Source organism: Paroedura picta, chromosome 8, assembly GCF_049243985.1.
Source record: "Paroedura picta isolate Pp20150507F chromosome 8, Ppicta_v3.0, whole genome shotgun sequence".
NCBI classification, from domain to species: domain Eukaryota; kingdom Metazoa; phylum Chordata; class Lepidosauria; order Squamata; family Gekkonidae; genus Paroedura; species Paroedura picta.
In genome coordinates, this window is record NC_135376.1 from 92,191,619 (window position 1) to 92,215,533 (window position 23,915).

The following is a 23,915-nucleotide window of genomic DNA, read 5'->3' on the forward strand; positions in this document are numbered from 1 at the left end:
ATAACACACTTGTAGTCAGAGTGTAAGAAAACCTGCAGCTAGAATCTGGAGACCTATGAAATGACATCACAAAAGACTCATGTATGTTGCCCCGGAGAGAAGGGGGAGCCTGCTATGGGCTTGGGGTACATCAGAACACAGTAGATGTCAGAGTGTAAGAAAACCTCCAGATAGAAACTGGAAACCTATGAAATGACATCACAAAGCGCTCGCCTCTGTTGCCCCGGAGAGAAGGGAATGCCTGCTATGGGCTAGGGGTATATCAGAACACACTAGAATTCAGAGTGTAAGAAAACCTCCAGCTAGAAACTGGAAACCTATGAAATGACATCACGAAGCACTAACCTATGTTGCCCCGGAGAGAAGGGGATGCCTGCTATGGGCTAGGGGTATATCAGAACACACTAGTAGTCAGAGTGTAAGAAAACCTCCAGCTAGAAACTGGAGACCTATGAAATGACATCACAAAGCGCTCGCCTACGTTGCCACAGTCAGAAGGGGATGCCTGCTATGGGCTTGGGGTATTCAGAACACACTAGAAGTCAGAGTGTAAGAAAACCTGCAGCTAGAATCTGGAAACCTATGAAATGACATCACAAAGGACTCATCTATGTTGCCCTGGAGAGAAGGGGTTGAAAGATATTGGCTTGGGGTACATCAGAACACATTAGTAGTCAGAGTGTAAGACAATCTCCAGCTAGAAACTGGAAACCTATGAAATGACATCACAAAAGACTCATCTATGTTGCCCCGGAGAGAAGGGGATGCCTGCTATGGGCTTGGGGTACAACAGAACACAGTAGAAGTCAGAGTGTAAGAAAACCTCCAGCTAGAAACTGGAAACCTATGAAATGACATCACAAAGCACTCACCTATGTTGCCCCGGAGAGAAGGGGATGCCTGCTATGGGCTTTGGGTATATCAGAACACACTAGAAGTCAGAGTGTAAGAAAACCTCCAGCTAGAAACTAGAGACATATGAAATGACATCACAAGGTGCTCGCCTACGCTGCCCCGGAGAGAAGGGGATGCCTGTTATGGGCTAGGGGTATATCAGAACACACTAGTAGTCAGAGTGTAAGAAAACCTCCAGCTAGAAACTGGAGACCTATGAAATGACATCACAAAGTGCTCGCCTACGTTGCCCCGGAGAGAAGGGGATGCCTGCTATGGGCTAGGGGTATATCAGAACACACTAGTAGTCAGAGTGTAAGAAAACATCCAGCTAGAAACTTGAGAACTATGAAACGACATCACAAAGCGCTCGCATACGTTGCCACAGAGAGAAGGGGATGCCTGCTATGGGCTTGGGGTATTCAGAACACACTTGTAGTCAGAGTGTAAGAAAACCTGCAGCTAGAATCTGGAGACCTATGAAATGACATCACAAAAGACTCATGTATGTTGCCCCGGAGAGAAGGGGGTGCCTGCTATGGGCTTGGGGTGCATCAGAACACAGTAGAAGTCAGAGTGTAAGAAAATCTACAGCTAGAAATTGGAAACCTATGGAATGACATCACAAACCACTCGCCTCAGTTGCCCCGGAGAGAAGGGGGTGCCTGCTATGGGCTTGGGGTATATCAGAACACACTAGAATTCAGAGTGTAAGAAAACCTCCAGCTAGAAACTGGAGACCTATGAAATGACATCACAAAGCGCTCGCCTACGTTGCCACAGTCAGAAGGGGATGCCTGCTAAGGGCTTGGGGTATTCAGAACACACTAGTATTCAGAGTGTAAGAAAACCTGCAGAAAGAATCAGGAGACCTATGAAATGAGGTCACAAAGCACTCACCTCTTTTGCCCCGAAGAGAAGTGGATGCCTGCTATGGGATTGGGATATTCAGAACACACTAGAAGTCAGAGTGTAAGAAAACCTGCAGCTAGAATCTGGAAACCTGTGAAATGACATCACAAAGGACTCATCTATGTTGGCCTGGAGAGAAGGGCTTGACTGATATTGGCTTGGGGTACATCAGAACACACTAGTAGTCAGAGTGTAAGAAATTCTCCAGCTAGAAACTGGAAACCTATGAAATGACATCACAAAAGACTCATCTATGTTGCCCCAGAGAGAAGGGGATGCCAGCTATGGGCTTGGGGTACAACAGAACACAGTAGAAGTCAGAGTGTAAGAAAATCTCCAGCTAGAAACTGGAAACCTATGAAATGACATCACAAAGCACTCACCTATGTTGCCCCAGAGAGAAGGGGATGCCTGCTATGGGCTAGTGGTATATCAGAACACACTAGTAGTCAGAGTGTAAGAAAACCTCCAGCTAGAAACTAGAGAACTATGAAATGAGGTCACAAAGCAATCACCTCTTTTGCCCCGAAGAGAAGTGGATGCCTGCTATTGGATTGGGATATTCAGAACACACTAGAAGTCAGAGTGTAAGAAAACCTGCAGCTAGAATCTGGAAACCTATGAAATGACATCACAAAGGACTCATCTATGTTGCCCCGGAGAGAAGGGGGTGCCTGCTATGGGCTTGGGGTACATCAGAACACAGTAGAAGTCAGAGTGTAAGAAAATCTACAGCTAGAAACTGGAAACCTATAGAATGACATCACAAAGCGCTCGCCTCAGTTGGCTCGGAGAGAAGGGGATGCCTGCTATGGGCTAGGGGTATATCAGAACACACTAGAATTCAGAGTGTAAGAAAACCTCCAGCTAGAAACTGGAAACCTATGAAATGACATCACAAAGCACTCACCTATGTTGCCCCGGAGAGAAGGGGATGCCTGCTATGGGCTAGGGGTATATCAGAACACACTAGTAGTCAGAGTGTAAGAAAACCTCCAGCTAGAAACTGGAGACCTATGAAATGACATCACAAATCGCTCGCCTATGTAGCCACAGAGAGAAGGGGATGCCTGCTATGGGCTTGGGGTATTCAGAACACACTAGTAGTCAGAGTGTAAGAAAACCTGCAGGAAGAATCTGGAGACCTATGAAATGAGGTCACAAAGCACTCACCTCTTTTGCCCCGAAGAGAAGTGGATGCCTGCTATGGGATTGGGATATTCAGAACACACTAGAAGTCAGAGTGTAAGAAAACCTGCAGCTAGAATCTGGAAACCTATGAAATGACATCACAAAGGACTCATCTATGTTGCCCTGGAGAGAAGGGCTTGACTGATATTGGCTTGGGGTACATCAGTACACACTAGTAGTCAGAGTGTAAGAAAATCTCCAGCTAGAAACTGGAAACCTATGAAATTACATCACAAAAGACTCATCTATGTTGCCCCGGAGCGAAGGGGATGCCTGCTATGGGCTTGGGGTACAAAAGAACAGAGTAGAAGTCAGAGTGTAGGAAAATCTCCAGCTAGAAACTGGAAACCTATGAAATGACATCACAAAGCACTCAGCTATGTTGCCCCGGAGAGAAGGGGATGCCTCCTATGGGCTTGGGATATTCAGAACACACTAGAAGTCAGAGTGTAAGAAAACCTGCAGCTAGAATCTGGAGACCTATGAAATGACATCACAAAGCACTGACCTATGTTGCCCCGGAGAGAAGGGGATGCGTGCTATGGGCTTGGGGTATATCAGAACACACTAGAAGTCAGAGTGTAAGAAAACCTCCAGATAGAAACTGGAGACCTATGAAATGACATCACAAAGTGCTCACCTACATTGCCCCGGAGAGAAGGGGATGCCTGCTATGGGCTAGGGGTATATCAGAACACAAAGCGCTCGCCTAAGTTGCCCCGGAGAGAAGGGGATGCCTGCTATGGGCAAGGGGTATATCAGAACACTCTAGAATTCAGAGCGTAACAAAACCTCAAGCTAGAAACTGGAAACCTATGAAATGACATCACAAAGCACTCACCTATGTTGCCCCGGAGAGAAGGGGATGCCTGCTATGGGCTTGGGGTATATCAGAACACACTAGAAGTCAGAGTGTAAGAAAACCTCCAGCTAGAAACTGGAGACCTATGAAATGACATCACAAAGCACTCACCTATGTTGCCCCGGAGAGAAGGGGATGCCTGCTATGGGCTTGGGGTATTCAGAACACTCTAGTAGTCAGAGTGTAAGAAAACCTGCAGCAAGAATCTTGAGACCTATGAAATGAGGTCAAAAAGCACTCACATCTTTTGCCCCGAAGAGAAGTGGATGCCTGCTATGGGCTTGGGGTATATCAGAACACACTAGAAGTCAGAGTGTAAGAAAACCTCTAGCTAGAAACTGGAGACCTATGAAATGACATCACAAAGCGCTTGCCTACGTTGCCCCGGAGAGAAGGGGATACCTGCTATGGGCTAGGGGTATATCAGAACACAAAGCACTCGCCTAAGTTGCCGCGGAGAGAAGGGGATGCCTGCTATGGGCAAGGGGTATATCAGAACACTCTAGAATTCAGAGCGGAAGAAAACCTCAAGCTAGAAACTGGAAACCTATGAAATGACATCACAAAGCACTCACCTATGTTGCCCCGGAGAGAAGGGAATGCCTGCTATGGGCTTGGGGTATATCAGAACACACTAGAAGTCAGAGTGTAAGAAAACCTCCAGCTAGAAACTGGAGACCTATGAAATGACATCACAAAGCACTCACCTATGTTGCCCCGGAGAGAAGGGGATGCCTGCTATGGGCTTGGGATATTCAGAACACACTAGAAGTCAGAGTGTAAGAAAACCAGCAGCTAGAATCTGGAGACCTATGAAATGACATCACAAAGCACTCACTTATGTTGCCCCGGAGAGAAGAGGATGCCTCCTATGGGCTTGGGATATTCAGAACACACTAGAAGTCAGAGTGTAAGAAAACCTCCAGATAGAAACTGGAGACCTATGAAATGACATCACAAAGTGCTCGCCTACATTGCCCCGGAGAGAAGGGGATGCCTGCTATGGGCTAGGGGTATATCAGAACACAAAGTGCTCGCCTAAGTTGCCCCGGAGAGAAGGGGATGCCTGCTATGGGCTTGGGGTATATCAGAACACTCTAGTAGTCAGAGTGTAAGAAAACCTGCAGCAAGAATCTTGAGACCTATGAAATGAGGTCAAAAAGCACTCACATCTTTTGCCCCGAAGAGAAGTGGATGCCTGCTATGGGCTTGGGGTATATCAGAACACACTAGAAGTCAGAGTGTAAGAAAACCTCTTGCTAGAAACTGGAGACCTATGAAATGACATCACAAAGCGCTTGCCTACGTTGCCCCGGAGAGAAGGGGATGCCTGCTATGGGCTAGGGGTATATCAGAACACAAAGCACTCGCCTAAGTTGCCGCGGAGAGAAGGGGATGCCTGCTATGGGCTTGGGGTATATCAGAACACACTAGAAGTCAGAGTGTAAGAAAACCTCCAGCTAGAAACTGGAGACCTATGAAATGACATCACAAAGCACTCACCTATGTTGCCCCGCAGAGAAGGGGATGCCTGCTATGGGCTTGGGATATTCAGAACACACTAGAAGTCAGAGTGTAAGAAAACCAGCAGCTAGAATCTGGAGACCTATGAAATGACATCACAAAGCACTCACTTATGTTGCCCCGGAGAGAAGGGGATGCCTCCTATGGGCTTGGGATATTCAGAACACACTAGAAGTCAGAGTGTAAGAAAACCTGCAGCTAGAATCCGGAGACCTATGAAATGACATCACAAAGCACTGACCTATGTTGCCCCGGAGAGAAGGGGATGCGTGCTATGGGCTTGGGGTATATCAGAACACACTAGAAGTCAGAGTGTAAGAAAACCTCCAGATAGAAACTGGAGACCTATGAAATGACATCACAAAGTGCTCGCCTACGTTGCCCCGGAGAGAAGGGGATGCCTGCTATGGGCTAGGGGTATATCAGAACACAAAGCGCTCGCCTAAGTTGCCCCGGAGAGAAGGGGATGCCTGCTATGGGCAAGGGGTATATCAGAACACTCTAGAATTCAGAGCGTAAGAAAACCTCAAGCTAGAAACTGGAAACCTATGAAATGACATCACAAAGCACTCACCTATGTTGCCCCGGAGAGAAGGGGATGCCTGCTATGGGCTTGGGATATATCAGAAAACACTAGAAGTCAGAGTGTAAGAAAACCTCCAGCTAGAAACTGGAGACCTATGAAATGACATCACAAAGTGCTCGCCTACGTTACCCCGGAGAGAAGGGGATGCCTGTTATGGGCTAGGGGTATATCAGAACACACTAGTAGTCAGAGTGTAAGAAAACCTCCAGCTAGGAACTGGAAAACTATGAGATGACATCACAAAGCACACATCTATGTTGCCCCGGAGAGAAGGGAATTCCTGCTATGGGCTTGGGATATATCAGAAAACACTAGAAGTCAGAGTGTAAGAAAACCTCCAGCTAGAAACTGGAGACCTATGAAATGACATCACAAAGTGCTCGCCTACGTTGCCCCGGAGAGAAGGGGATGCCTGCTATGGGCTTGGGGTATTCAGAACACTCTCGTAGTCAGAGTGTAAGAAAACCTGCAGCAAGAATCTTGAGACCTATGAAACGAGGTCAAAAAGCACTCACATCTTTTGCCCCGAAGAGAAGTGGATGCCTGCTATGGGCTTGGGGTATATCAGAACACACTAGAAGTCAGAGTGTAAGAAAACCTCTAGCTAGAAACTGGAGACCTATAAAATGACATCACAAAGCGCTATCCTTCGTTGCCCCGGAGAGAAGGGGATGCCTGCTATGGGCTAGGGGTATATCAGAACACAAAGCACTCGCCTAAGTTGCCGCGGAGAGAAGGGGATGCCTGCTATGGGCAAGGGGTATATCAGAACACTCTAGAATTCAGAGCGGAAGAAAACCTCAAGCTAGAAACTGGAAACCTATGAAATGACATCACAAAGCACTCACCTATGTTGCCCCGGAGAGAAGGGGATGCCTGCTATGGGCTTGGGGTATATCAGAACACACTAGAAGTCAGAGTGTAAGAAAACCTGCAGCTAGAATCCGGAGACCTATGAAATGACATCACAAAGCACTGACCTATGTTGCCCCGGAGAGAAGGGGATGCGTGCTATGGGCTTGGGGTATATCAGAACACACTAGAAGTCAGAGTGTAAGAAAACCTGCAGCTAGAATCTGGAAAGCTATGAAATGACATCACAAAGGACTCATCTATGTTGCCCTGGAGAGAAGGGCTTGACTGATATTGGCTTGGGGTACATCAGTACACACTAGTAGTCAGAGTGTAAGAAAATCTCCAGCTAGAAACTGGAAACCTATGAAATTACATCACAAAAGACTCATCTATGTTGCCCCGGAGCGAAGGGGATGCCTGCTATGGGCTTGGGGTACAAAAGAACAGAGTAGAAGTCAGAGTGTAGGAAAATCTCCAGCTAGAAACTGGAAACCTATGAAATGACATCACAAAGCACTCAGCTATGTTGCCCCGGAGAGAAGGGGATGCCTCCTATGGGCTTGGGATATTCAGAACACACTAGAAGTCAGAGTGTAAGAAAACCTGCAGCTAGAATCTGGAGACCTATGAAATGACATCACAAAGCACTGACCTATGTTGCCCCGGAGAGAAGGGGATGCGTGCTATGGGCTTGGGGTATATCAGAACACACTAGAAGTCAGAGTGTAAGAAAACCTCCAGATAGAAACTGGAGACCTATGAAATGACATCACAAAGTGCTCACCTACATTGCCCCGGAGAGAAGGGGATGCCTGCTATGGGCTAGGGGTATATCAGAACACAAAGCGCTCGCCTAAGTTGCCCCGGAGAGAAGGGGATGCCTGCTATGGGCAAGGGGTATATCAGAACACTCTAGAATTCAGAGCGTAACAAAACCTCAAGCTAGAAACTGGAAACCTATGAAATGACATCACAAAGCACTCACCTATGTTGCCCCGGAGAGAAGGGGATGCCTGCTATGGGCTTGGGGTATATCAGAACACACTAGAAGTCAGAGTGTAAGAAAACCTCCAGCTAGAAACTGGAGACCTATGAAATGACATCACAAAGCACTCACCTATGTTGCCCCGGAGAGAAGGGGATGCCTGCTATGGGCTTGGGGTATTCAGAACACTCTAGTAGTCAGAGTGTAAGAAAACCTGCAGCAAGAATCTTGAGACCTATGAAATGAGGTCAAAAAGCACTCACATCTTTTGCCCCGAAGAGAAGTGGATGCCTGCTATGGGCTTGGGGTATATCAGAACACACTAGAAGTCAGAGTGTAAGAAAACCTCTAGCTAGAAACTGGAGACCTATGAAATGACATCACAAAGCGCTTGCCTACGTTGCCCCGGAGAGAAGGGGATGCCTGCTATGGGCTAGGGGTATATCAGAACACAAAGCACTCGCCTAAGTTGCCGCGGAGAGAAGGGGATGCCTGCTATGGGCAAGGGGTATATCAGAACACTCTAGAATTCAGAGCGGAAGAAAACCTCAAGCTAGAAACTGGAAACCTATGAAATGACATCACAAAGCACTCACCTATGTTGCCCCGGAGAGAAGGGAATGCCTGCTATGGGCTTGGGGTATATCAGAACACACTAGAAGTCAGAGTGTAAGAAAACCTCCAGCTAGAAACTGGAGACCTATGAAATGACATCACAAAGCACTCACCTATGTTGCCCCGGAGAGAAGGGGATGCCTGCTATGGGCTTGGGATATTCAGAACACACTAGAAGTCAGAGTGTAAGAAAACCAGCAGCTAGAATCTGGAGACCTATGAAATGAGGTCAAAAAGCACTCACATCTTTTGCCCCGGAGAGAAGGGGATGCCTGCTATGGGCAAGGGGTATATCAGAACACTCTAGAATTCAGAGCGTAACAAAACCTCAAGCTAGAAACTGGAAACCTATGAAATGACATCACAAAGCACTCACCTATGTTGCCCCGGAGAGAAGGGGATGCCTGCTATGGGCTTGGGGTATATCAGAACACACTAGAAGTCAGAGTGTAAGAAAACCTCCAGCTAGAAACTGGAGACCTATGAAATGACATCACAAAGCACTCACCTATGTTGCCCCGGAGAGAAGGGGATGCCTGCTATGGGCTTGGGGTATTCAGAACACTCTAGTAGTCAGAGTGTAAGAAAACCTGCAGCAAGAATCTTGAGACCTATGAAATGAGGTCAAAAAGCACTCACATCTTTTGCCCCGAAGAGAAGTGGATGCCTGCTATGGGCTTGGGGTATATCAGAACACACTAGAAGTCAGAGTGTAAGAAAACCTCTAGCTAGAAACTGGAGACCTATGAAATGACATCACAAAGCGCTTGCCTACGTTGCCCCGGAGAGAAGGGGATGCCTGCTATGGGCTAGGGGTATATCAGAACACAAAGCACTCGCCTAAGTTGCCGCGGAGAGAAGGGGATGCCTGCTATGGGCAAGGGGTATATCAGAACACTCTAGAATTCAGAGCGGAAGAAAACCTCAAGCTAGAAACTGGAAACCTATGAAATGACATCACAAAGCACTCACCTATGTTGCCCCGGAGAGAAGGGAATGCCTGCTATGGGCTTGGGGTATATCAGAACACACTAGAAGTCAGAGTGTAAGAAAACCTCCAGCTAGAAACTGGAGACCTATGAAATGACATCACAAAGCACTCACCTATGTTGCCCCGGAGAGAAGGGGATGCCTGCTATGGGCTTGGGATATTCAGAACACACTAGAAGTCAGAGTGTAAGAAAACCAGCAGCTAGAATCTGGAGACCTATGAAATGACATCACAAAGCACTCACTTATGTTGCCCCGGAGAGAAGAGGATGCCTCCTATGGGCTTGGGATATTCAGAACACACTAGAAGTCAGAGTGTAAGAAAACCTCCAGATAGAAACTGGAGACCTATGAAATGACATCACAAAGTGCTCGCCTACATTGCCCCGGAGAGAAGGGGATGCCTGCTATGGGCTAGGGGTATATCAGAACACAAAGCGCTCGCCTAAGTTGCCCCGGAGAGAAGGGGATGCCTGCTATGGGCTTGGGGTATATCAGAACACTCTAGTAGTCAGAGTGTAAGAAAACCTGCAGCAAGAATCTTGAGACCTATGAAATGAGGTCAAAAAGCACTCACATCTTTTGCCCCGAAGAGAAGTGGATGCCTGCTATGGGCTTGGGGTATATCAGAACACACTAGAAGTCAGAGTGTAAGAAAACCTCTTGCTAGAAACTGGAGACCTATGAAATGACATCACAAAGCGCTTGCCTACGTTGCCCCGGAGAGAAGGGGATGCCTGCTATGGGCTAGGGGTATATCAAAACACAAAGCACTCGCCTAAGTTGCCGCGGAGAGAAGGGGGTGCCTGCTATGGGCTTGGGGTATATCAGAACACACTAGAAGTCAGAGTGTAAGAAAACCTCCAGCTAGAAACTGGAGACCTATGAAATGACATCACAAAGCACTCACCTATGTTGCCCCGCAGAGAAGGGGATGCCTGCTATGGGCTTGGGATATTCAGAACACACTAGAAGTGAGAGTGTAAGAAAACCAGCAGCTAGAATCTGGAGACCTATGAAATGACATCACAAAGCACTCACTTATGTTGCCCCGGAGAGAAGGGGATGCCTCCTATGGGCTTGGGATATTCAGAACACACTAGAAGTCAGAGTGTAAGAAAACCTGCAGCTAGAATCCGGAGACCTATGAAATGACATCACAAAGCACTGACCTATGTTGCCCCGGAGAGAAGGGGATGCGTGCTATGGGCTTGGGGTATATCAGAACACACTAGAAGTCAGAGTGTAAGAAAACCTCCAGATAGAAACTGGAGACCTATGAAATGACATCACAAAGTGCTCGCCTACGTTGCCCCGGAGAGAAGGGGATGCCTGCTATGGGCTAGGGGTATATCAGAACACAAAGCGCTCGCCTAAGTTGCCCCGGAGAGAAGGGGATGCCTGCTATGGGCAAGGGGTATATCAGAACACTCTAGAATTCAGAGCGTAAGAAAACCTCAAGCTAGAAACTGGAAACCTATGAAATGACATCACAAAGCACTCACCTATGTTGCCCCGGAGAGAAGGGGATGCCTGCTATGGGCTTGGGATATATCAGAAAACACTAGAAGTCAGAGTGTAAGAAAACCTCCAGCTAGAAACTAGAGACCTATGAAATGACATCACAAAGTGCTCGCCTACGTTACCCCGGAGAGAAGGGGATGCCTGTTATGGGCTAGGGGTATATCAGAACACACTAGTAGTCAGAGTGTAAGAAAACCTCCAGCTAGGAACTGGAAAACTATGAGATGACATCACAAAGCACACATCTATGTTGCCCCGGAGAGAAGGGAATTCCTGCTATGGGCTTGGGATATATCAGAAAACACTAGAAGTCAGAGTGTAAGAAAACCTCCAGCTAGAAACTGGAGACCTATGAAATGACATCACAAAGTGCTCGCCTACGTTGCCCCGGAGAGAAGGGGATGCCTGCTATGGGCTTGGGGTATTCAGAACACTCTCGTAGTCAGAGTGTAAGAAAACCTGCAGCAAGAATCTTGAGACCTATGAAACGAGGTCAAAAAGCACTCACATCTTTTGCCCCGAAGAGAAGTGGATGCCTGCTATGGGCTTGGGGTATATCAGAACACACTAGAAGTCAGAGTGTAAGAAAACCTCTAGCTAGAAACTGGAGACCTATAAAATGACATCACAAAGCGCTTGCCTACGTTGCCCCGGAGAGAAGGGGATGCCTGCTATGGGCTAGGGGTATATCAGAACACAAAGCACTCGCCTAAGTTGCCGCGGAGAGAAGGGGATGCCTGCTATGGGCAAGGGGTATATCAGAACACTCTAGAATTCAGAGCGGAAGAAAACCTCAAGCTAGAAACTGGAAACCTATGAAATGACATCACAAAGCACTCACCTATGTTGCCCCGGAGAGAAGGGGATGCCTGCTATGGGCTTGGGGTATATCAGAACACACTAGAAGTCAGAGTGTAAGAAAACCTGCAGCTAGAATCCGGAGACCTATGAAATGACATCACAAAGCACTGACCTATGTTGCCCCGGAGAGAAGGGGATGCGTGCTATGGGCTTGGGGTATATCAGAACACACTAGAAGTCAGAGTGTAAGAAAACCTCCAGATAGAAACTGGAGACCTATGAAATGACATCACAAAGCACTCAGCTATGTTGCCCCGGAGAGAAGGGGATGCCTCCTATGGGCTTGGGATATTCAGAACACACTAGAAGTCAGAGTGTAAGAAAACCTGCAGCTAGAATCTGGAGACCTATGAAATGACATCACAAAGCACTGACCTATGTTGCCCCGCAGAGAAGGGGATGACTGCTATGGGCTTGGGATATTCAGAACACACTAGAAGTCAGAGTGTAAGAAAACCAGCAGCTAGAATCTGGAGACCTATGAAATGACATCACAAAGCACTCACTTATGTTGCCCCGGAGAGAAGGGGATGCCTCCTATGAGCTTGGGATATTCAGAACACACTAGAAGTCAGAGTGTAAGAAAACCTGCAGCTAGAATCCGGAGACCTATGAAATGACATCACAAAGCACTGACCTATGTTGCCCCGGAGAGAAGGGGATGCGTGCTATGGGCTTGGGGTATATCAGAACACACTAGAAGTCAGAGTGTAAGAAAACCTCCAGATAGAAACTGGAGACCTATGAAATGACATAACAAAGCACTCAGCTATGTTGCCCCGGAGAGAAGGGGATGCCTCCTATGGGCTTGGGATATTCAGAACACACTAGAAGTCAGAGTGTAAGAAAACCTGCAGCTAGAATCTGGAGACCTATGAAATGACATCACAAAGCACTGACCTATGTTGCCCCGGAGAGAAGGGGATGCGTGCTATGGGCTTGGGGTATATCAGAACACACTAGAAGTCAGAGTGTAAGAAAACCTCCAGATAGAAACTGGAGACCTATGAAATGACATCACAAAGTGCTCGCCTACGTTGCCCCGGAGAGAAGGGGATGCCTGCTATGGGCTAGGGGTATATCAGAACACAAAGCGTTCGCCTAAGTTGCCCCGGAGAGAAGGGGATGCCTGCTATGGGCAAGGGGTATATCAGAACACTCTAGAATTCAGAGCGTAAGAAAACCTCAAGCTAGAAACTGGAAACCTATGAAATGACATCACAAAGCACTCACCTATGTTGCCCCGGAGAGAAGGGGATGCCTGCTATGGGCTTGGGGTATATCAGAACACACTAGAAGTCAGAGTGTAAGAAAACCTCCAGCTAGAAACTGGAGACCTATGAAATGACATCACAAAGTGCTCGCCTACGTTACCCCGGAGAGAAGGGGATGACTGTTATGGGCTAGGGGTATATCAGAACACACTAGTAGTCAGAGTGTAAGAAAACCTCCAGCTAGAAACTGGAAAACTATGAGATGACATCACAAAGCACACATCTATGTTGCCCCGGAGAGAAGGGAATTCCTGCTATGGGCTTGGGATATATCAGAAAACACTAGAAGTCAGAGTGTAAGAAAACCTCCAGCTAGAAACTGGAGACCTATGAAATGACATCACAAAGTGCTCGCCTACGTTGCCCCGGAGAGAAGGGGATGCCTGCTATGGGCTTGGGGTATTCAGAACACTCTCGTAGTCAGAGTGTAAGAAAACCTGCAGCAAGAATCTTGAGACCTATGAAACGAGGTCAAAAAGCACTCACATCTTTTGCCCCGAAGAGAAGTGGATGCCTGCTATAGGCTTGGGGTATATCAGAACACACTAGAAGTCAGAGTGTAAGAAAACCTCTAGCTAGAAACTGGAGACCTATAAAATGACATCACAAAGCGCTTGCCTACGTTGCCCCGGAGAGAAGGGGATGCCTGCTATGGGCTAGGGGTATATCAGAACACAAAGCACTCGCCTAAGTTGCCCCGGAGAGAAGGGGATGCCTGCTATGGGCAAGGGGTATATCAGAACACTCTAGAATTCAGAGCGTAAGAAAACCTCAAGCTAGAAACTGGAAACCTATGAAATGACATCACAAAGCACTCACCTATGTTGCCCCGGAGAGAAGGGGATGCCTGCTATGGGCTTGGGGTATATCAGAACACACTAGAAGTCAGAGTGTAAGAAAACCTCCAGCTAGAAACTGGAGACCTATGAAATGACATCACAAAGTGCTCGCCTACGTTACCCCGGAGAGAAGGGGATGACTGTTATGGGCTAGGGGTATATCAGAACACACTAGTAGTCAGAGTGTAAGAAAACCTCCAGCTAGAAACTGGAAAACTATGAGATGACATCACAAAGCACACATCTATGTTGCCCCGGAGAGAAGGGAATTCCTGCTATGGGCTTGGGATATATCAGAAAACACTAGAAGTCAGAGTGTAAGAAAACCTCCAGCTAGAAACTGGAGACCTATGAAATGACATCACAAAGTGCTCGCCTACGTTGCCCCGGAGAGAAGGGGATGCCTGCTATGGGCTTGGGGTATTCAGAACACTCTCGTAGTCAGAGTGTAAGAAAACCTGCAGCAAGAATCTTGAGACCTATGAAACGAGGTCAAAAAGCACTCACATCTTTTGCCCCGAAGAGAAGTGGATGCCTGCTATAGGCTTGGGGTATATCAGAACACACTAGAAGTCAGAGTGTAAGAAAACCTCTAGCTAGAAACTGGAGACCTATAAAATGACATCACAAAGCGCTTGCCTACGTTGCCCCGGAGAGAAGGGGATGCCTGCTATGGGCTAGGGGTATATCAGAACACAAAGCACTCGCCTAAGTTGCCCCGGAGAGAAGGGGATGCCTGCTATGGGCAAGGGGTATATCAGAACACTCTAGAATTCAGAGCGGAAGAAAACCTCAAGCTAGAAACTGGAAACCTATGAAATGACATCACAAAGCACTCACCTATGTTGCCCCGGAGAGAAGGGGATGCCTGCTATGGGCTTGGGGTATATCAGAACACACTAGAAGTCAGAGTGTAAGAAAACCTCCAGCTAGAAACTGGAGACCTATGAAATGACATCACAAAGCACTCACCTATGTTGCCCCGGAGAGAAGGGGATGCCTGCTATGGGCTTGGGATATTCAGAACACACTAGAAGTCAGAGTGTAAGAAAACCAGCAGCTAGAATCTGGAGACCTATGAAATGACATCACAAAGCACTCACTTATGTTGCCCTGGAGAGAAGGGGATCCCTCCTATGGGCTTGGGATATTCAGAACACACTAGAAGTCAGAGTGTAAGAAAACCTGCAGCTAGAATCCGGAGACCTATGAAATGACATCACAAAGCACTGACCTATGTTGCCCCGGAGAGAAGGGGATGCGTGCTATGGGCTTGGGGTATATCAGAACACACTAGAAGTCAGAGTGTAAGAAAACCTCCAGATAGAAACTGGAGACCTATGAAATGACATCACAAAGTGCTCGCCTACGTTACCCCGGAGAGAAGGGGATGACTGTTATGGGCTAGGGGTATATCAGAACACACTAGTAGTCAGAGTGTAAGAAAACCTCCAGCTAGAAACTGGAAAACTATGTGATGACATCACAAAGCACACATCTATGTTGCCCCGGAGAGAAGGGAATTCCTGCTATGGGCTTGGGATATATCAGAAAACACTAGAAGTCAGAGTGTAAGAAAACCTCCAGCTAGAAACTGGAGACCTATGAAATGACATCACAAAGTGCTCGCCTACGTTGCCCCAAAGAGAAGGGGATGCCTGTTATGGGCTTGGGGTATTCAGAACACTCTCGTAGTCAGAGTGTAAGAAAACCTGCAGCAAGAATCTTGAGACCTATGAAACGAGGTCAAAAAGCACTCACATCTTTTGCCCCGAAGAGAAGTGGATGCCTGCTATAGGCTTGGGGTATATCAGAACACACTAGAAGTCAGAGTGTAAGAAAACCTCTAGCTAGAAACTGGAGACCTATAAAATGACATCACAAAGCGCTTGCCTACGTTGCCCCGGAGAGAAGGGGATGCCTGCTATGGGCTAGGGGTATATCAGAACACAAAGCACTCGCCTAAGTTGCCGCGGAGAGAAGGGGATGCCTGCTATGGGCAAGGGGTATATCAGAACACTCTAGAATTCAGAGCGGAAGAAAACCTCAAGCTAGAAACTGGAAACCTATGAAATGACATCACAAAGCACTCACCTATGTTGCCCCGGAGAGAAGGGGATGCCTGCTATGGGCTTGGGGTATATCAGAACACACTAGAAGTCAGAGTGTAAGAAAACCTCCAGCTAGAAACTGGAGACCTATGAAATGACATCACAAAGCACTCACCTATGTTGCCCCGGAGAGAAGGGGATGCCTGCTATGGGCTTGGGATATTCAGAACACACTAGAAGTCAGAGTGTAAGAAAACCAGCAGCTAGAATCTGGAGACCTATGAAATGACATCACAAAGCACTCACTTATGTTGCCCTGGAGAGAAGGGGATCCCTCCTATGGGCTTGGGATATTCAGAACACACTAGAAGTCAGAGTGTAAGAAAACCTGCAGCTAGAATCCGGAGACCTATGAAATGACATCACAAAGCACTGACCTATGTTGCCCCGGAGAGAAGGGGATGCGTGCTATGGGCTTGGGGTATATCAGAACACACTAGAAGTCAGAGTGTAAGAAAACCTCCAGATAGAAACTGGAGACCTATGAAATGACATCACAAAGCACTCAGCTATGTTGCCCCGGAGAGAAGGGGATGCCTCCTATGGGCTTGGGATATTCAGAACACACTAGAAGTCAGAGTGTAAGAAAACCTGCAGCTAGAATCTGGAGACCTATGAAATGACATCACAAAGCACTGACCTATGTTGCCCCGGAGAGAAGGGGATGCGTGCTATGGGCTTGGGGTATATCAGAACACACTAGAAGTCAGAGTGTAAGAAAACCTTCAGATAGAAACTGGAGACCTACGAAATGACATCACAAAGTGCTCGCCCACGTTGCCCCGGAGAGAAGGGGATGCCTGCTATGGGCTAGGGGTATATCAGAACACAAAGCGCTCGCCTAAGTTGCCCCGGAGAGAAGGGGATGCCTGCTATGGGCAAGGGGTATATCAGAACACTCTAGAATTCAGAGCGTAAGAAAACCTCAAGCTAGAAACTGGAAACCTATGAAATGACATCACAAAGCACTCACCTATGTTGCCCCGGAGAGAAGGGGATGCCTGCTATGGGCTTGGGGTATATCAGAACACACTAGAAGTCAGAGTGTAAGAAAACCTCCAGCTAGAAACTGGAGACCTATGAAATGACATTACAAAGTGCTCGCCTACGTTGCCCCGGAGAGAAGGGGATGCCTGTTATGGGCTAGGGGTATATCAGAACACACTAGTAGTCAGAGTGTAAGAAAACCTCCAGCTAGAAACTGGAAAACTATGAGATGACATCACAAAGCACACATCTATGTTGCCCCGGAGAGAAGGGAATTCCTGCTATGGGCTTGGGATATATCAGAAAACACTAGAAGTCAGAGTGTAAGAAAACCTCCAGCTAGAAACTGGAGACCTATGAAATGACATCACAAAGTGCTCGCCTACGTTGCCCCGGAGAGAAGGGGATGCCTGCTATGGGCTAGGGGTATATCAGAACACAAAGCGCTCGCCTAAGTTGCCCCGGAGAGAAGGGGATGCCTGCTATGGGCAAGGGGTATATCAGAACACTCTAGAATTCAGAGCGTAAGAAAACCTCAAGCTAGAAACTGGAAACCTATGAAATGACATCACAAAGCACTCACCTATGTTGCCCCGGAGAGAAGGGGATGCCTGCTATGGGCTTGGGGTATATCAGAACACACTAGAAGTCAGAGTGTAAGAAAACCTCCAGCTAGAAACTGGAGACCTATGAAATGACATCACAAAGCACTCACCTATGTTGCCCCGGAGAGAAGGGGATGCCTGCTATGGGCTTGGGATATTCAGAACACACTAGAAGTCAGAGTGTAAGAAAACCAGCAGCTAGAATCTGGAGACCTATGAAATGACATCACAAAGTACTCACCTATGTTGCCCCGGAGAGAAGGGGATGCCTCCTATGGGCTTGGGATATTCAGAACACACTAGAAGTCAGAGTGTAAGAAAACCTGCAGCTAGAATCCGGAGACCTATGAAATGACATCACAAAGCACTGACCTATGTTGCCCCGGAGAGAAGGGGATGCGTGCTATGGGCTTGGGGTATATCAGAACACACTAGAAGTCAGAGTGTAAGAAAACCTCCAGCTAGAAACTGGAGACCTATGAAATGACATCACAAAGTGCTCGCCTACGTTGCCCCGGAGAGAAGGGGATGCCTGCTATGGGCTAGGGGTATATCAGAACACAAAGCGCTCGCCTAAGTTGCCCCGGAGAGAAGGGGATGCCTGCTATGGGCAAGGGGTATATCAGAACACTCTAGAATTCAGAGCGTAAGAAAACCTCAAGCTAGAAACTGGAAACCTATGAAATGACATCACAAAGCACTCACCTATGTTGCCCCGGAGAGAAGGGGATGCCTGCTATGGGCTTGGGGTATATCAGAACACACTAGAAGTCAGAGTGTAAGAAAACCTCCAGCTAGAAACTGGAGACCTATGAAATGACATCACAAAGCACTCACCTATGTTGCCCCGGAGAGAAGGGGATGCCTGCTATGGGCTTGGGGTATTCAGAACACTCTCGTAGTCAGAGTGTAAGAAAACCTGCAGCAAGAATCTTGAGACCTATGAAACGAGGTCAAAAAGCACTCACATCTTTTGCCCCGAAGAGAAGTGGATGCCTGCTATGGGCTTGGGGTATATCAGAACACACTAGAAGTCAGAGTGTAAGAAAACCTCTAGCTAGAAACTGGAGACCTATAAAATGACATCACAAAGCGCTTGCCTACGTTGCCCCGGAGAGAAGGGGATGCCTGCTATGGGCTTGGGGTATATCAGAACACACTAGAAGTCAGAGTGTAAGAAAACCTCCAGCTAGAAACTGGAGACCTATGAAATGACATCACAAAGCACTCACCTATGTTGCCCCGGAGAGAAGGGGATGCCTGCTATGGGCTTGGGGTATTCAGAACACACTAGAAGTCAGAGTGTAAGAAAACCTCTAGCAAGAAACTGGAGACCTATAAAATGACATCACAAAGCGCTTGCCTACGTTGCCCCGGAGAGAAGGGGATGCCTGCTATGGGCTAGGGGTATATCAGAACACAAAGCACTCGCCTAAGTTGCCGCGGAGAGAAGGGGATGCCTGCTATGGGCAAGGGGTATATCAGAACACAAAGCACTCGCCTAAGTTGCCCCGGAGAGAAGGGGATGCCTGCTATGGGCTAGGGGTATATCAGAACACAAAGCGCTCGCCTAAGTTGCCCCGGAGAGAAGGGGATGCCTGCTATGGGCAAGGGGTATATCAGAACACTCTAGAATTCAGAGCGTAAGAAAACCTCAAGCTAGAAACTGGAAACCTATGAAATGACATCACAAAGCACTCACCTATGTTGCCCCGGAGAGAAGGGGATGCCTGCTATGGGCTTGGGGTATATCAGAACACACTAGAAGTCAGAGTGTAAGAAAACCTCCAGCTAGAAACTGGAGACCTATGAAATGACATCACAAAGCACTCACCTATGTTGCCCCGGAGAGAAGGGGATGCCTGCTATGGGCTTGGGATATTCAGAACACACTAGAAGTCAGAGTGTAAGAAAACCAGCAGCTAGAATCTGGAGACCTATGAAATGACATCACAAAGTACTCACCTATGTTGCCCCGGAGAGAAGGGGATGCCTCCTATGGGCTTGGGATATTCAGAACACACTAGAAGTCAGAGTGTAAGAAAACCTGCAGCTAGAATCCGGAGACCTATGAAATGACATCACAAAGCACTGACCTATGTTGCCCCGGAGAGAAGGGGATGCGTGCTATGGGCTTGGGGTATATCAGAACACACTAGAAGTCAGAGTGTAAGAAAACCTCCAGCTAGAAACTGGAGACCTATGAAATGACATCACAAAGTGCTCGCCTACGTTGCCCCGGAGAGAAGGGGATGCCTGCTATGGGCTAGGGGTATATCAGAACACAAAGCGCTCGCCTAAGTTGCCCCGGAGAGAAGGGGATGCCTGCTATGGGCAAGGGGTATATCAGAACACTCTAGAATTCAGAGCATAAGAAAACCTCAAGCTAGAAACTGGAAACCTATGAAATGACATCACAAAGCACTCACCTATGTTGCCCCGGAGAGAAGGGGATGCCTGCTATGGGCTTGGGGTATATCAGAACACACTAGAAGTCAGAGTGTAAGAAAACCTCCAGCTAGAAACTGGAGACCTATGAAATGACATCACAAAGCACTCACCTATGTTGCCCCGGAGAGAAGGGGATGCCTGCTATGGGCTTGGGGTATTCAGAACACTCTCGTAGTCAGAGTGTAAGAAAACCTGCAGCAAGAATCTTGAGACCTATGAAACGAGGTCAAAAAGCACTCACATCTTTTGCCCCGAAGAGAAGTGGATGCCTGCTATGGGCTTGGGGTATATCAGAACACACTAGAAGTCAGAGTGTAAGAAAACCTCTAGCTAGAAACTGGAGACCTATAAAATGACATCACAAAGCGCTTGCCTACGTTGCCCCGGAGAGAAGGGGATGCCTGCTATGGGCTTGGGGTATTCAGAACACACTAGAAGTCAGAGTGTAAGAAAACCTCTAGCTAGAAACTGGAGACCTATAAAATGACATCACAAAGCGCTTGCCTACGTTGCCCCGGAGAGAAGGGGATGCCTGCTATGGGCTAGGGGTATATCAGAACACAAAGCACTCGCCTAAGTTGCCGCGGAGAGAAGGGGATGCCTGCTATGGGCAAGGGGTATATCAGAACACTCTAGAATTCAGAGCGGAAGAAAACCTCAAGCTAGAAACTGGAAACCTATGAAATGACATCACAAAGCACTCACCTATGTTGCCCCGGAGAGAAGGGGATGCCTGCTATGGGCTTGGGGTATATCAGAACACTCTAGAATTCAGAGCGTAAGAAAACCTCAAGCTAGAAACTGGAAACCTATGAAATGACATCACAAAGCACTCACCTATGTTGCCCCGGAGAGAAGGGGATGCCTGCTATGGGCTTGGGGTATATCAGAACACACTAGAAGTCAGAGTGTAAGAAAACCTCCAGCTAGAAACTGGAGACCTATGAAATGACATCACAAAGCACTCACCTATGTTGCCCCGGAGAGAAGGGGATGCCTGCTATGGGCTTGGGGTATTCAGAACACTCTCGTAGTCAGAGTGTAAGAAAACCTGCAGCAAGAATCTTGAGACCTATGAAACGAGGTCAAAAAGCACTCACATCTTTTGCCCCGAAGAGAAGTGGATGCCTGCTATGGGCTTGGGGTATATCAGAACACACTAGAAGTCAGAGTGTAAGAAAACCTCTAGCTAGAAACTGGAGACCTATAAAATGACATCACAAAGCGCTTGCCTACGTTGCCCCGGAGAGAAGGGGATGCCTGCTATGGGCTTGGGGTATATCAGAACACACTAGAAGTCAGAGTGTAAGAAAACCTCCAGCTAGAAACTGGAGACCTATGAAATGACATCACAAAGCACTCACCTATGTTGCCCCGGAGAGAAGGGGATGCCTGCTATGGGCTTGGGGTATTCAGAACACACTAGAAGTCAGAGTGTAAGAAAACCTCTAGCTAGAAACTGGAGACCTATAAAATGACATCACAAAGCGCTTGCCTACGTTGCCCCGGAGAGAAGGGGATGCCTGCTATGGGCTAGGGGTATATCAGAACACAAAGCACTCGCCTAAGTTGCCGCGGAGAGAAGGGGATGCCTGCTATGGGCAAGGGGTATATCAGAACACAAAGCACTCGCCTAAGTTGCCGCGGAGAGAAGGGGATGCCTGCTATGGGCTAGGGGTATATCAGAACACAAAGCGCTCGCCTAAGTTGCCCCGGAGAGAAGGGGATGCCTGCTATGGGCAAGGGGTATATCAGAACACTCTAGAATTCAGAGCGTAAGAAAACCTCAAGCTAGAAACTGGAAACCTATGAAATGACATCACAAAGCACTCACCTATGTTGCCCCGGAGAGAAGGGGATGCCTGCTATGGGCTTGGGGTATATCAGAACACACTAGAAGTCAGAGTGTAAGAAAACCTCCAGCTAGAAACTGGAGACCTATGAAATGACATCACAAAGCACTCACCTATGTTGCCCCGGAGAGAAGGGGATGCCTGCTATGGGCTTGGGATATTCAGAACACACTAGAAGTCAGAGTGTAAGAAAACCAGCAGCTAGAATCTGGAGACCTATGAAATGACATCACAAAGTACTCACCTATGTTGCCCCGGAGAGAAGGGGATGCCTCCTATGGGCTTGGGATATTCAGAACACACTAGAAGTCAGAGTGTAAGAAAACCTGCAGCTAGAATCCGGAGACCTATGAAATGACATCACAAAGCACTGACCTATGTTGCCCCGGAGAGAAGGGGATGCGTGCTATGGGCTTGGGGTATATCAGAACACACTAGAAGTCAGAGTGTAAGAAAACCTCCAGCTAGAAACTGGAGACCTATGAAATGACATCACAAAGTGCTCGCCTACGTTGCCCCGGAGAGAAGGGGATGCCTGCTATGGGCTAGGGGTATATCAGAACACAAAGCGCTCGCCTAAGTTGCCCCGGAGAGAAGGGGATGCCTGCTATGGGCAAGGGGTATATCAGAACACTCTAGAATTCAGAGCATAAGAAAACCTCAAGCTAGAAACTGGAAACCTATGAAATGACATCACAAAGCACTCACCTATGTTGCCCCGGAGAGAAGGGGATGCCTGCTATGGGCTTGGGGTATATCAGAACACACTAGAAGTCTGAGTGTAAGAAAACCTCCAGCTAGAAACTGGAGACCTATGAAATGACATCACAAAGCACTCACCTATGTTGCCCCGGAGAGAAGGGGATGCCTGCTATGGGCTTGGGGTATATCAGAACACACTAGAAGTCAGAGTGTAAGAAAACCTCTAGCTAGAAACTGGAGACCTATAAAATGACATCACAAAGCGCTTGCCTACGTTGCCCCGGAGAGAAGGGGATGCCTGCTATGGGCTTGGGGTATATCAGAACACACTAGAAGTCAGAGTGTAAGAAAACCTCCAGCTAGAAACTGGAGACCTATGAAATGACATCACAAAGCACTCACCTATGTTGCCCCGGAGAGAAGGGGATGCCTGCTATGGGCTTGGGGTATTCAGAACACACTAGAAGTCAGAGTGTAAGAAAACCTCTAGCTAGAAACTGGAGACCTATAAAATGACATCACAAAGCGCTTGCCTACGTTGCCCCGGAGAGAAGGGGATGCCTGCTATGGGCTAGGGGTATATCAGAACACAAAGCACTCGCCTAAGTTGCCGCGGAGAGAAGGGGATGCCTGCTATGGGCAAGGGGTATATCAGAACACAAAGCACTCGCCTAAGTTGCCGCGGAGAGAAGGGGATGCCTGCTATGGGCTAGGGGTATATCAGAACACAAAGCGCTCGCCTAAGTTGCCCCGGAGAGAAGGGGATGCCTGCTATGGGCAAGGGGTATATCAGAACACTCTAGAATTCAGAGCGTAAGAAAACCTCAAGCTAGAAACTGGAAACCTATGAAATGACATCACAAAGCACTCACCTATGTTGCCCCGGAGAGAAGGGGATGCCTGCTATGGGCTTGGGGTATATCAGAACACACTAGAAGTCAGAGTGTAAGAAAACCTCCAGCTAGAAACTGGAGACCTATGAAATGACATCACAAAGCACTCACCTATGTTGCCCCGGAGAGAAGGGGATGCCTGCTATGGGCTTGGGATATTCAGAACACACTAGAAGTCAGAGTGTAAGAAAACCAGCAGCTAGAATCTGGAGACCTATGAAATGACATCACAAAGTACTCACCTATGTTGCCCCGGAGAGAAGGGGATGCCTCCTATGGGCTTGGGATATTCAGAACACACTAGAAGTCAGAGTGTAAGAAAACCTGCAGCTAGAATCCGGAGACCTATGAAATGACATCACAAAGCACTGACCTATGTTGCCCCGGAGAGAAGGGGATGC